The sequence below is a fragment of the Amphiprion ocellaris genome, chromosome 3 (assembly GCF_022539595.1).
Source record: "Amphiprion ocellaris isolate individual 3 ecotype Okinawa chromosome 3, ASM2253959v1, whole genome shotgun sequence".
NCBI classification, from domain to species: Eukaryota; Metazoa; Chordata; class Actinopteri; family Pomacentridae; genus Amphiprion; species Amphiprion ocellaris.
Genome location: NC_072768.1, coordinates 35,607,534 through 35,622,268, shown reverse-complemented (window position 1 = coordinate 35,622,268; position 14,735 = coordinate 35,607,534). Strand labels below are relative to the sequence as shown.

At 37.6% G+C, this 14,735-nt stretch overlaps 1 long non-coding RNA gene across 1 annotated transcript; it reads left to right on the top strand.

Moving 5' to 3' along the window:
• The first annotated feature begins 4,544 nt into the window (after positions 1–4,544).
• LOC129348121 (uncharacterized) lies at positions 4,545–6,457 on the top strand. The gene is made up of 2 exons (XR_008600573.1): positions 4,545–5,201; positions 6,017–6,457. It is a non-coding gene; the product is annotated as an uncharacterized LOC129348121 (long non-coding RNA).
• Positions 6,458–14,735: the final 8,278 nt, after the last annotated feature.

Genomic DNA, 14,735 nt, shown 5'->3' with positions numbered 1-14,735 from the left:
TTTCAAAACCATTTAAACTGATTATATCACCTCGCTGACTACCAGGAAGGTAGAACAGATCTACACCACACAGAAAAACAGTTAACAAACTATTATCAGATAAGGAGCCCAAACAAAATACTAACATTTTTCAAGAAATTTTAAATGTGTCAAAGCAGTTTTTAAAGGTTAATATGTCTTGCTATAATCATACAAAACAGAAGGTGTAATTTATATAAGTGCATTTTATCCTTAAAAGCCACCCTGTGTCATAAACTGTGATCAGTACCTTTTAAAATCTTTGAGCTTTTACTTTGAAAGTGCATCAATCAGCCAATCAGCTGTGAGTCACCGGTTCCTTGCAGTGAGCAGAGCAGGCAAACTAAGAATTATACCCTCAAATAAACGCTCACAGCTCAAAAACTACGAGTCATATCGAAAAAATTCTTTCATCGTATGAAGCACAGTTTTGTTCTGAACATTGTGATGTATTTTCATGTCTGTACTGAGTTTTATACAGATTTGGTGGAAGGTTAATATGGAAGCAAATCAGACTCATCAGATTCTGAATTTTAAAAGCTGCTGAATTTCTTACTTTGAATTTTTTTGCATCAAAATTACATATGTGAATTTTTTATGCCTGAATTTAGCTCATCAAAATTCTAAAAACCAGTTAAAAATTCAATGTCTTCAAAATTCACCATCAAAAAATTCAATGTTCAAAATTCGCCATCAAAAAATTCAATGTTCAAAATTCGCTGTCAAAAAATTTGCTGTTCACATCTTGGGGACTCAGGCGTAAACAATCGATCCTGGCCAAAATCGAACCAACGCCCAGCCAATCACGTGACGCTCCTCCGGTCATGTGACGTAGACGGTTCACCTCACAAGACCGGGGTCAACCAGGGCTACCAGCATGAACGACGGCGCTTCAGTGAGTGTATTAATCCTTTTTGTCCTGTATGTGGTTTGTTTTTGTGAGAGTCAGTAAGCTGTAATGCATGCCGTTAGCTGCGCTAGCACAGCGTTAGCCGCGCTAATACAGCGCTAATACAGCGCTAGCCACGCTAATACAGCGCTATCCGCGCTAGCCGCGCTAATACAGCGCTAGCCGCGCTAATACAGCGCTAGCCACGCTAGCACAGTAATAAGGTCACACAGACAGCACGTTCTGCAGCTGGGTATTTGAGTAACAGTTTTATAAACGCACAAATGGGTGGAAGTGTGATTTATGCGCCCGAAAATGCAGTTAAGTCACAGAGCAGTGTAAAGAAACTGGTCACCTAGCAAACTGAATTAGTCTAGGTAACACTTTGTTTAATATGTGTGTTTTCTGCTCAAGTTAATGTCCTGGTTTGATTCATTTTAAATTATTCCTGATCTTGCAAGGTTTTAAACTGTGCAGTCAAAGTAGTTACAACTGTGAGCGAATAGCTTGAAATGAACTGCCCTAGACTCCTCTGTTCATAGCCCACCATTCTTTCACAGCTATATCAAGAGTTATTGTGCAATGATAGTGATAAATGCAGCCCATTTTTTCAACTGTTTCCTGTTTAGTATGCGTACCCTACATTGTTTTTGATCATTTGTTGTAGCCATTTATTTAATCAATTTTAATCCACTCCATAGCAACACCATCTGAACTGACCATTCTGGTGAAATTCTGGACTGGATGGGAGACTCTACCAAGAACTCTCTCTACAGAAGTAGTGAATGGCAGATACCTGACAGCCTCCACCTGCTATGAGACCTTACATTCCCAGGACGTTACAAGGACTACACATCATTTAAGACTGATATCCTGGCCTGTATTTGCACTTGCCAGTCAAGATATGTTAGGTGTTGTTCTCTAGTTAGTTTTACTTGACTGACAAAACTAAGTGCACTTTTGGCTTCCCTCCCCTACCTGTTCTCCCAACTCACCTGACAGGTTATCTGGCTCAAGTATGCGTGTTTCTGCCATACATTTAAAGTATCTGAAGTTAAGAATATTTCTGGTGAACAATACATGCAATCACAGCATTAAAGCAGGAGTTAAAAATGAACTGGACTGTACTGACTTTATTTTCTCACTGGTGAATGGAATGAAAATCCGTTGCAATATTACAAAACAGCAGCCTATAAATATATATATATATATATATATATATATATATATATATATATATATATATATATATATATATATATATATATATATATATATATATATATAGGCTGCTGTTTTGTAATATTGCAACGGATTTTCATATATATATATATATATATATATATATTGTATGCCAAATACTGTCAGAGCAAAAAATATTTTTAAATTGCCCGTCTGTCAACCTACTTCAACAGGCATTTTTTTGCACATTGAAATTTGAGGTTGTTTGAATTACACTATCTCAGAACAATGATGAAAAATCTATAATACTGAACAAGTAGATCAATAATCTCAGATTATGGGTGAGTTGAAATATGAAAAAAATGAAGTGGTCTATGAAAAGTCCAGTCTTCGAAACCTGACATGTTGTTTTGTGTAATTTCTTTGTAAATTAGCCCTGCATCCAGTCATTACCATGACATTGGCATAATGGAACCATGACCACATATATCCTTCTGAATATAGTGGCATTTTTCCAATGGCAAATTTTCATGCTTTGACAGATACAGTGGTGAAAAAAAGTTTTCAGGCACCTTGAAAATTTTCCACAATCTCAAATATTATCGTGAAATATTTGTTGGAAAGTCTTTTGTGTTTCAAAAGGTGTGACTGCATTAGACAGACACAAATGATGCCTTTTTTGTTTATTGTTTACATGACTAACAAAACTAAATTCTACCAAAATGACCCAATACTCAAAATTTCTTATTTTTAAGGAACCAATGAATTTCAAGTTTTTATTGACTTTTTTAGGATTTGTTTCGTATTATGACTGTGACTGAACTAATAGAAATTGCATTTGAAGACCTCAGAGGGATTCTTAATGCAATATTTCACAAATGTATGAGGTGTCCAAAAACTTTTTTCCACCACTGTATTTAATAGCAATCTGATATGCTTATGTTAGCAAGACAAATAAATGAAAATTTCAGGCTTTTATCTTGAATTATTCTTGAGATATTATATATATATTATATATAGCCTCAAATTTGAATGTGAGAAAAAAAATACTGAAACTAGGTCTACGGTCCACTTAAAAAAATCTAAAAGTATTTGACATACTCAGCTAATATTTCACAGATACCATTATCTATACATGGGACAGACATATTAAGTTCCAGTAAGTTGTAAAGGTGCTCTGGGGATGTGACCATTCTTTGTCGCCCAGCTGCTCGTCTCTCTGAGTGCACAGTTGCAATGTACTGATTCCTGTTTTCTTTTTCTGAGCTGATGAGATGGTGTAGCTGTGTCAGTGCATTTAAAATAGCTGGGCAAACTTCTACTTGGTTGGATAAAGCATTTAAAAACACAAGTTCTTGTGTGCAAGTGAACTCTAAGAAGTCCAGATCCAGAGGCGTGCATCCGAGAATATGCTCCAAATGAGAACAAAGTCTCACATAGAGATGATTTAACAATAGTTCCGAGAACAGAGAAAAACAAAGCTATATAATGCAAACCACCAATGGGAAAAATGACTTAACCTGAGTGAAAGACTAGACTGCCTCATTAGACATTTCTTTTAGAACAAATTAAGAGTGTAATATGTTTTGTAAGAAGCTGAGAGGCGTTTGGTGGCGTGAAGATGTTTATTCTCACGAGCAGGCATCAGGTACGTGCATTAGCATTGACAGTCAATAACATTAACATTGCGGCTCCCGTAGCTCTGGGCTTACTCGTGCTACCGTAATAGATATAGGAGATGCGCATACACTTTTTAAAAACTGCGCCAAGTATGAACATTAATGAATGCAAAACCAGACATATATCTGCATATATGACAAAGAGGAGGTTACACATACTAAACAGGAAACGGTTGAAAAATGGGCTGCATTTATCTATCATTGCACAATAACTCTTGATATAGCTGTGAAAGAATGGTGGGCTATGAACAGAGCAGTCTAGGGCAGTTCATTTCAAGCTATTCGCTCACAGTTGTAACTACTTTGACTGCACAGTTTAAAACCTTTCAAGATCAGGAGTAATTTAAAATGAATCAAACCAGGACATTAACTTGAGCAGAAAACACACATATTAAACAAAGTGTTACCTAGACTAATTCAGTTTGCTAGGTGACCAGTTTCTTTACACTGCTCTGTGACTTAACTGCATTTTCGGGCGCATAAATCACACTTCCACCCATTTGTGCGTTTATAAAACTGTTACCCAACAACAAATACCCAGCTGCAGAACGTGCTGTCTGTGTGACCTTATTACTGTGCTAGCGCGGCTAGCGCTGTATTAGCGCGGCTAGCGCGGATAGCGCTGGATTACCGTGGCTAGCGCTGTATTAGCGCTGTATTAGCGCGGCTAACGCTGTGCTAGCGCAGCTAACGGCATGCATTACAGCTAAGTAGCTGTAATGCATGCCGTAGTAAGCTAGTAATTTAAAATGAATCAAACCAGGACATTAACTTGAGCAGAAAACACACATAATAAACAAAGTGTTACCTAGACTAATTCAGGTTGCTAGGTGACCAGTTTCTTTACACTGCTCTGTAGGGTTGCCACCCGTCCCTTAAAATACGGAAACGTCCTTTATTTGACAATTAATTGTTGCGTCCCGTATTGAATCAATACGGGACGCAAGTTGTTCCGTATTTTCATAAATGCCCCGTACACGTCTGTCACACACTCATCAAAACTGCATAATGAATAAAATAAAACACAGGAAATATTAAGGGCAGCCATTTTCCTCTTCGTAGGACCCATGTAGCGAGGACCCGATGCCAGGTCCAGTGGACAGACTTCAGACGTCTCCGTGTGTCCCGTCCTGTCCGGTCCTGTCTCTGGTTGCCTGGTTACAGACGCTGCTGCACCCGCATGTTTAAAAATGTCTACACCTGAAACTCCACCACGTTCAAAGAAGCAAAAACGTTTGCAAATGTACAGACTGGAGTGGGAAGAGTGGAACCCCTGGCAATGGATACAAGGCAAACTGTGTTTTCTGTTGCTCATGGACTGGCTGAAGTAAGGCAGCATCAGGAGACAAACATGGAGGAAATATGAGAACAGAAAGAACCCAACCAGCAGGTCACAGTTTATCATCATCTAATCATCTCCTGAAGTCGACATGGTAAGTGGACATCATGATGAGATCAGCTAGATTTCCTACAGTATATGGCTGTGAATTTACCAGAGGATGCTTATAATAATGCTGATGTGGCCGTAGACTCTACACTATTTTAGTGACTCAGTAAATGCCTAAGTTGGTTATTATTTTTTAATACTTTTTAGTTTTTAATAAACATTTATTTAATAGCCTATATGTAATCAAACATGGCCTTTGCCTAAAAAGAATAATATTTCATTGCACAAGTAAAAGTATAGTAATTTTTAAAACTGTTCAAATTATTATATGTTGCTAAAAAACAAAAAAACACAAACAAAAAACACATCATAGTAATATGTCAATTAAAAAAGCCTATAGTATAGCATGTTGCCCAACAAACGTCATATTATAGCCTTTGGTCTAAAAACATCATAATATAGCATGTCGCTCTAAAAACGTCATAGAAAAGCCTTTAGTCCACAAAACATTGTTGTGTCCCGGCTGTCTGAAGTTGGTGAGGAGCAACACAAAAACAGTCCAAACGCTGGTTTCCAGAGGGTTAGACGAGTATTTATTTGAAAGAGGAAGTTTACAACAACACAACATGTGAGGGGGTTAAAAACAAATGGGTGTTAGTAAAATAAAAATAAATAAACAGAACTAAAAGTGAACTTCATGTTGACATTGATGGGCATTCCAACCAGGAACAAAGTAAAAGATAATCAATACGAAAAAAAACTCTTCCTGTTCACCTCTTAAAACCCAAAAACACACTGCAGTAGCACCCTAAACTAAAACTACCAATGGGTTCCCTGTTTTCCTTTCTGAACAATTCAAAGGTCCCTCTCTATCTCCCCACACATCCACCAACCACTGGAACACATCTCCAAAGTTCTGCTGGGCCAGCTCAGCTTCCCCTCAGAAGAAGTGCTGCCACCTGCCAGATGAAGGAGCCTTTTGAGAGGCAGCTGGCATCATGATTGGACTGTACTTTGGTCTGTTCCAATCCAGCTTCAGCTCCAGAGACGGCAGGCGGGACGAGTCAACGGAGGCCTGGTGGACGAAGGCATGCAGCTGAGTACAATCCAGAAAACAACAGAGGAGGAGAAAACAAACGTAGTAGTATAGTAGAAAATATACATCGTAGATTGTACAAATAACAAGTCAAAGGAAAGAGACATACATTGTAGAATTGTAGTAATTGTGGGCTGACTGATTTACTGATTATCAGTATTTTATTTTTTACTGATTTACGGTAATAAATACATTTAAAAATGGTACTACTTTGGCTCTGAACCTTAATCTACCTGTGGTCGCTCTGTCTTCTGGAGTGATTTGATTGGTTATACGTCACAAATAAAACTCCTTTAACTTAACATCTGTAAACAAAACAAAAACGTATCAACAAAGTTTTCTGTTAGAGTTTGTGTTCTTCTAAGTTTAACTCCAAGATTTTAAATATTTTCATTTACTGCAAATGAATATCTACTCCAAATGTCTCACTAATAATCATTATCAGCCTTAAAAACCCACAAAACACCCCTTTATACTCGACCACACTTAGTACAGTCCAGTTCCCCCTTCTATAAATCTGCTTGGAATCTTCCACTTCCTGTTTGTCAAAGTGGCCTTCTACCTGGACAGGTTTTGTTGGAGCTCATGCAACAAACATTTTGGGTAACTGCACTTTAATATGGATGGATGACACTGAATTAGAGTCTGTTTTAATGAGACTGAGTTAAGATGTGTAGCTCTGTCATTAAATAGTAAATTATTTCTCTGAATTCACAGAGAAAAGTCTGAAATGTTTGCTAGGTTAGCGTCCCACATGTTCTTTGGCTCAGCTAAAGCTAACTCTCTCCAACTTGTGGATCTGTTGAGTTGCTTGTTGTTAAAATATCTTGCTAGAGGTGCTGAAGCTCAGAAAGTCTGAGATGTTTGTTCAGAATAAGCTCATTCTCAAGTCTTATCTGAACTGTCCTCTTTTGTTTGAACTTTCCCTAAACTTAGGAGTTCATGACAGAGCAGCACATCCAGACTCAGTCTCATTTATGTAGAGATTAAACTTCAGTGTCATTCATTGATGTTAAAGTGCAGTTTTTCAAATGTTTGTTGCACATGCTCCCGACCAAACCAGTCCAGGTGGAAGATGATGTGAAGAGAAAGCTCCAGAGGATGAATGTCACACATTTACGTTGGAAATAAATGTCCTTTAATTGGACATTGTCATGCAAAAGTTGGATTTCCCTTTAATGATGTTCAAATCTTTGTTGAGTGTTTTGTTGATGTTGGTTTCTAAATGTTTTTTGACACTCGGCCCCAAAGATTAAAACCTTCTACAGCTCACAAGCTGCAACAATTCACACATTATCAACTATCTTTCTGACTAAACTAAGATAAAAAGTGAAAAACTGCCTGATTCCTGCATCATGAATGTAAATCTTTTTGGTTTTTATGACAGTAAACTGAATATATTTAGGTTTGACATTTTATAAACCAAAACAAGAAATGAATTACTGGAGAAAACAATCAACAGATTAATGGTCAAAGAAAATGTGTTTTCCAACATGTATGGCTGAATTACTCCAACATTACAAGATACATACAATTTTAATTCAATTTTATTTATATAACACCAATTACAGGTCAAATTGTCTCAAGACACTTTATTTTTATATTTTCTGTCACATTTAAAATATGACAAAGTAAGAAATTTAAACCGCTTGACTAATCCAATTTATTATTTTGGTTTTTAAGAGACTAATCGACAACTAAAATAACTTTCTCCATTAAAACTAATAAACATGAGGTCAAATAGAAGGAAGATTTTTAATACTGCAGTCCCACGATGACAAGAATAAAGTCTGTCAACAAAAAGTAAATCTGCTGGTGGATTCCATTAAAGTCCTAATAAATGATAAAGTGTGATACTAAAGGTTTGTGGTGCTAAAAATTTCAAAGTAAAGATATGAAGTTGAACATCTGGATGGAGGTTGATAAAAGTTGACCTCCCTTCATTTCTCTGGAGCGACTCCATGGATTTTATGGATGGTGGTTAAAGACCTGCTCTTCTAGTCGTCTTCCTTCTAGTCGCTGTAAAAAGTCAGTCCATCCTGGCCGACTTCAACACCTCTTCATGACAACTTGTTCTGCCTCCGACCTGGTGGAAACTCCAGAAACTTGGGAAAACCTGTGGAGACTCGAAGAACTCGTGGCGACTCGAAGAACTCGTCGGGCGGGGGAAGGTGTGGTGGGCGGTGGAGGGAGGTGGGGGAGTAGAGGGGGGAGGCCGCCACCCACCTCCCCGCCTACTCTCCGCCCTGACTCCACCCAGACTCCGCCTTGGCTCCACCCATGTGGTCACTTCGGAAACTACGATGCCAAAGGGACGACGAATTTATTTCTTTGTATCTGATCTGTAGCTCAGTGAGTTAAGGATTTGCCTATGGAGCTGCAGGTCGCTGGTTCAAGACCAGACCCTGCTTAGATTTTATCAAAATACTGACAAAGACAAACAAAGAAAAATGCCGGTGGTGGGTCTTGAACCTGCGACCTTCCAGTTGGTAGTCTGTCTTCTTATCCCCTGAGCTATTCGCTCAGATACTAATTCTTCTTTTTTTTGCGCATTTGTCATCTATTTTTTGTCGTGTTCGAGTTTTTTTTTAACTCAAGTCTCGACTCGACCGTTTTTCTCAGGAGGTTGGACTTCAGCCTTTGTGCTGGAGGGTTGAACCCTCAGTTTCAAGACTTTCCAAAGCCTCCACACCTCCCAAGTCCTCAGGACCTGAGCTTTCAGACAGTCTGAGGGCTGAAATTTTCTAAGTCCCACAGTAGTTCTCTGTTAGATTGAACTTTCAGACAGTCCAAGGACTGATATCTTCTAAGTTCCTGAGTAGTTCTCTGTTAGTTTGAACCTTCAGACAGTCTGAGGACTGAAATCCTAAAGTTCCTGAGTAGTTCTCTGTTAGTTTGAACCTTCAGACAGTCTGAGGACTGAAATCCTAAAAGTTTCTCAGTACTTCTCTGTTAGTCTGAACTTTCTGGTTAACAGAAGCCTTAAAACTTGTGACCATGAGTCTTGATTTCACATTTAGATCATCCATCTGAGTTCTTCTCAGACCTTCACCTGTGGGTTTTTTAGAAATCCTCAACAAACTTTGATTCTCTTCACTGAACAGTAAAGTTTGTGGAGATCAGAAGGTAACATTAGTTTGATCAATGCCTTCAACTACTAGTAGACTTTATCTGGAAAGCAGTTTTCTGAAATGAGTTCTTAGTAAATCTGTCCACAATCAAACCAAGAACATAGAAAGAGGAAATGTTTGAAGAAACAACTTGATGTTTTCATTTCAGACTAGAAAATGCTTTAAGACCTTTATCTGTTTTTGCTCTTTTTGATCGTTTTATTGTCTCTTCTGTTTAATTTGATCTTCTAAAGTTTAACTGGTGTCTTTTCAAATGTTTTGTCTTTAGTTTGATTCTTCTTAAATGTTTAGTTTTGCTCTTTTCTCACCTTTTATTCTTTTCTAATGTCTGATTTGATTTCCAAATGTTTTGTCTTTTTAATGTTTAATTGTTTTTTCAAATGTTTTATCGGCTTGTTTGAAAAATGTCCTTTTCTTTCCCCGTGTTTAATTTTTCGATTAAATCTTTAAGGTTTTTCTTTTTAAATGTTTTACCACCTTTTAATGTTTAATTTTCTTTTTAAATGCTTCATTGTATTTTCTGTTTAATTCCTATTTAAAGTTTTATTGTCTTTAAGATTTAATTTTCCAATTAAACATTTAATTTTTAATTCAATGTTTTGTATTTTTAAAGGTTTAATAATCTAATTTAATGTTTTGTATTTTTAAAAAAATGTGTAATATTCTTGTTTAATTTTATTTTTTAAATGTTTAATTATCTAAAATATTTAATCTTCAATGTTTCATATTTTTGTTTAATAAATTTTGTTTAATAAATTTTGTTTAATTTCATAATTACATTTTGTATCTTCTGTTTATTTAATTATTTTGTCTGTTTAATATAATTTAATTGTATTTAATGTTTAATTTTCTTTTTAAAAGTTTTGTTGTATTAAATGTTTTTTCCTTTGATTTAATTGGTTTTTAAAAATGTAGTTTATTTCTTTAATCTTTTTTTTCTGTCAAGATTTTAACCTCAACCTTAGAAATGAAACAAACCCTCAAATCACAATGAAAATACTTCTGTTGTCACAATCATGAGTTAGTCAATTATTCAGTTTATCAATTCAGCTTTATTTGTTTAGCACCTTTCACACAGATGACAAAACTAAACAAAAAGAGAAAAAACTATTCTAAAACTATGATTAAAACAAAAAACATATTTAAAAAAAAGATTTAACATGGTAATAAAATATGTTGTGTCCAGGGGATGGAGGGAGTTTATTGAAGTCTTCTTGGGCTCACATGGCAAATCATTAAAAATATAAACTTTATATTTAGTCTGAGGAAACTAGAAACTGCAGAGTGACAGAAGAACCAACAATATCTCCTGTTTTCTCCTTTAATGAGTCGATTCTTGTGCTTTCAGACCAAAGAACTACAGACTCTTCACAACCTGCTCAAACTCTTGGTACAGGACCTCACCACACGGGTCAAGAAGGTTTCTGTCTCATTTCTACTCTGAAGCTCACCTTCTCCTGCTCAAACTGCTGACAAATGTTTCTGCTGCTCTAAAGTCTGGTCCCCAGAACTTCCTAAAAACTCTCTAAGTCTCTTCTGCTATAGGTTGCTTTGTAGAACTGTTACAGAAAACCTCACTAAACCACATGGAGGGGCCTCAAGATAGTCGTCCAAATGAAACCATACAAAAACCAAACTAGCACAACCCAAACGCTAAAGTCTCCTGCAGCCTACCAGAGAACCTCTGAGAACAGAGAATCAGGACAGGAACTCTTACCTTCTGGACAACCAACGCTGGTTCTCAAACAAGAATACAGAATGTGTCTGACCAGAAACCTCTGAAGACTCACTACAGCCAAGATAAAGACACAACTCAGCTGTACCAAATCCACTAATCACTGCACACAGTAGCACCATGTGCTAACTGTGGCTAAAGAACCACATTTACCAAGACAACTATCCAGTACAAAGCCCTAAAACACACCAAGAAACACATTAAAGACGATTTTACTGCTGGAAGCTGCAAGTCAACGCCTAAAGAACACACTAAAGCAAGGGAGCCAAACCCAGTTCAGTGGTGAAGGAAGCAGAGGAAATGTTTGTCTGCAGCTAAATAAAGCAGGAAGACACTGAGCTGCTCAGGTGTTCCTGATAACACCAAGCAGCCACCTGGACAGCCAATAGGAACACAGCTTACTGGAAGTCCAGAGGGCGGGGTTAGTCAAGGAAATGTAGTTTAAAGTTGAAGCAGAAAGTTAACAAAGAAAGTTGAAAACCACCTTCTGATGCCTGAAATCTCTGAGTTTTCACACAAAGAACACCTGAACATGTCAAACTGGTTCCATAGTAGAACCATCATTGTAGAAACGTCATAGTATGGTGTGTTGCTCAAAAAACATTAGGACCCGGCTGTCTAGGGTCACTGAGGAGCAACACAAAAACAGGTGGTATATTCCACCCAACATCCTTGAACATAAACTTAAAAAGTTCGTTCAAAGGAATATTCCACCCAAAATCCTTCAATGTAGACCGAAAAATCTTGGTGTAAAGGAGTATTCCACCTTAAATGTAGACCTAAAGGATGGTTTGGAGTAATATTCTACTCTAAAATCTTCCAATGTAGACCTAAAAGGTTTATCTGATGGTATATTCTACCCAACATCTTGGAACATTTACCTAAAAGGTTGGTTTAATGGTATATTCCCAGAAGAACCCTTGAACATCAGGCTTAATGGTATATTCCACCCAAAATACTTGTACATATACCAAGAAGTCAGTGTAAAGGAAATGTAGACCTAAAAGGATTGTTTAAAGGAATATTTAAATGATTATTTTCATTATTTAATAATCTGTTATCAGTCAGAACCCTGGCAAACTTATTTTCATCAGTTTTTTTTAGTGGAAGTCACAAATAAAGGAGCTCTTGGTTTTTCCCGGCGTTACTGAGTCCAAAGCTGCTGTTTCAACACAGAAACGTTCACATGCATCCACAAACCTCTCAGCACTCAAACACCCACAGACAGGAGGCCGGCTGGGCCGAGGCTCGGCGGCGTCCTCAGACCCACGAGTCGGGGAGTCGGTGAACTTGTTGGTCCGGTTTGAAGGCCTCCGTGTGGTCCAGTAGAAGTCCACGTAGTCGGTGTTGGCTTTGAACCGCAGCGACTGGCCGCCATCAGGTGGACCGGCTCGTCCTCGTAGGGCTCCTCCTGTAGCCTTGAGGGAACCACAGGAACATTCAGTAGCTGTTGGAGTTCTTCCTGTCAGGCTCGTGGTAGAACGGCTCTGAAGAATCTTTTACTTGTCTTATCTGGAACAATCTAACAGCCTAAACTGTTAACAGCAGTGTAAAGAAGCAAACACACAGGCATAGATTAGGACTCAAACTAGATTTATTTTAGAAAACAAATCAGCTTAGAGGCATTTGTTCACACATGTGGCTGAATAGGAGGGCGTCCAATCAGATTCGAGGTCTTCACTCTGTAGGTTGTTTGTTTGGTGAGACTCTTGGACCTCCATCAGCTGACGTGGATGTTTGATGGTCTTCCTCTCTAGTGCCAGATGATTCATCCATGAATTCAGCAGCTACAGACTGAAATGAAGCTCATGCTGCCGTTATTGAATTCCTGTTCCAGATCAAATGTTCAGAGCTCACCTTGAATGCAGCCGTCTGCTGTCTGATAGTTTTTCTCATTGTAGTCTTCAATAAAGTCTTTTTCCTCATGTCAGGATGTGGTGAGACTCTTTCTCAGTCTCTGCAGACGTCCCTCATTGTGCATCTCCAGAGAAGAAACAGAAAAACTGCTCACTGCTTCAGCATCAAACGTTCTCCAGCACTGTTCCCTCTAAGCTGCGCAATTGCGCACTGCTGACACGGTCTCCGCGCACAGAAAATCTGCGCTGCGCACAAAAAAAAAAAATCCAACCTAAATTGTAAATAAAATAAACACGTAACAATTCATTCTGTGCTATTTTTCAATGTGAGTCAGTGAGTGACTGGTGACTGGCTGCTGCAGCCAATGATGCGATTCACATACGTATTTACCATAGACTGTATATAATGGTATTTACGCAGCTAATCAACGTCAGGCGTCCTTATGTGCAGCTACCGTTGTTCTCATAGATATGAATGAGTAGATAGGACACGCCCCTTTGAGCTGCGGGCTACAGCGAGGCTAAGCTAGTGGGAGCAAAGTTTCACTGCATTCCGTTGATGTAGACGGCGTGAAAACGGAAACAAGTATGCCGTCTCACTGTACTGCATACAGTTACACACTACGTCGTACGATTGAGACAGACAGTCTGAGGACTGAAATCCTCGAAGTTCCTGAGTACTTCTCTGTTAGTTTGAACCTTCAGACAGTCTGAGGACTGAAAACCTAAAAGTTTCTCAGTACTTCTCTGTTAGTTTGAACTTTCTAGTTAACAGAAGCCTTAAAACTTGTGACCATGAGTCTTGATTTCACATTTAGATCATCCATCTGAGTTCTTCTCAGACCTTCACCTGTGGGTTTTTTAGAAATCCTCAACAAACTTTGATTCTCTTCACTGAACAGTAAAGTTTATGGAGATCAGAAGGTAACATTAGTTTGATAAATGCCTTCAACTACTAGTAGACTTTATCTGGAAAGCAGTTTTCTTAAATGAGTTCTTAGTAAATCTGTCCACAATCAAACCAAGAACATAGAAAGAGGAAATGTTTGAAGAAACAACTTGATGTTATCATTTCAGACTAGAAAACGCTTTAAGAACTTTATCTGTTTTTGCTCTTTTTGATCATTTTATTGTCTCTTCTGTTTAATTTGATCTTCTAAAGTCTAACTGGTGTCTTTTGAAATGTTTCGCCTTTAGTTTGATTCTTCTTAAACGTTTAGTTTTGCTCTTTTCTCACCTTTTATTCTTTTCTAATGTCTGATTTGATTTCCAAATGTTTTGTCTTTTTAATGTTTAATTGTTTTTTTAAATGCTTTATCGGCTTGTTTGAGTTTCTTTTTCTTTCCCAATATTTAATGTTTCGATTAAATCTTTAAGGTTTTTCTTTTTAAATGTTTTACCACCTTTTAATGTTTAATTTTCTTTTTAAATGCTTCATTGTATTTTCTGTGTATTTCCTATTTGAAGTTTTATTGTCTTTAAGATGTAATTTTCTAATTAAACATTTAATTTTTTAATTAAATGTTTTGTCTTTTTTTTGGGGCCTTTTTTTTAACTTTTTATTGGATAGGTGTAGTGAGAGACAAACAGGGGAAAAGAGTCGGGGGGAAGACATGCAGCAAAGGGTCGGGAGCAGGATTCGAACCCGAGCCAGCTGCGTCAGAGACCAGCCCCTGTACATTCGTCACCTGCTTAACCCGTTGAGCTATACAAGTACCCATGTCATATGTTTTTAACGGTTTAATGATTCAATTAAATGTTT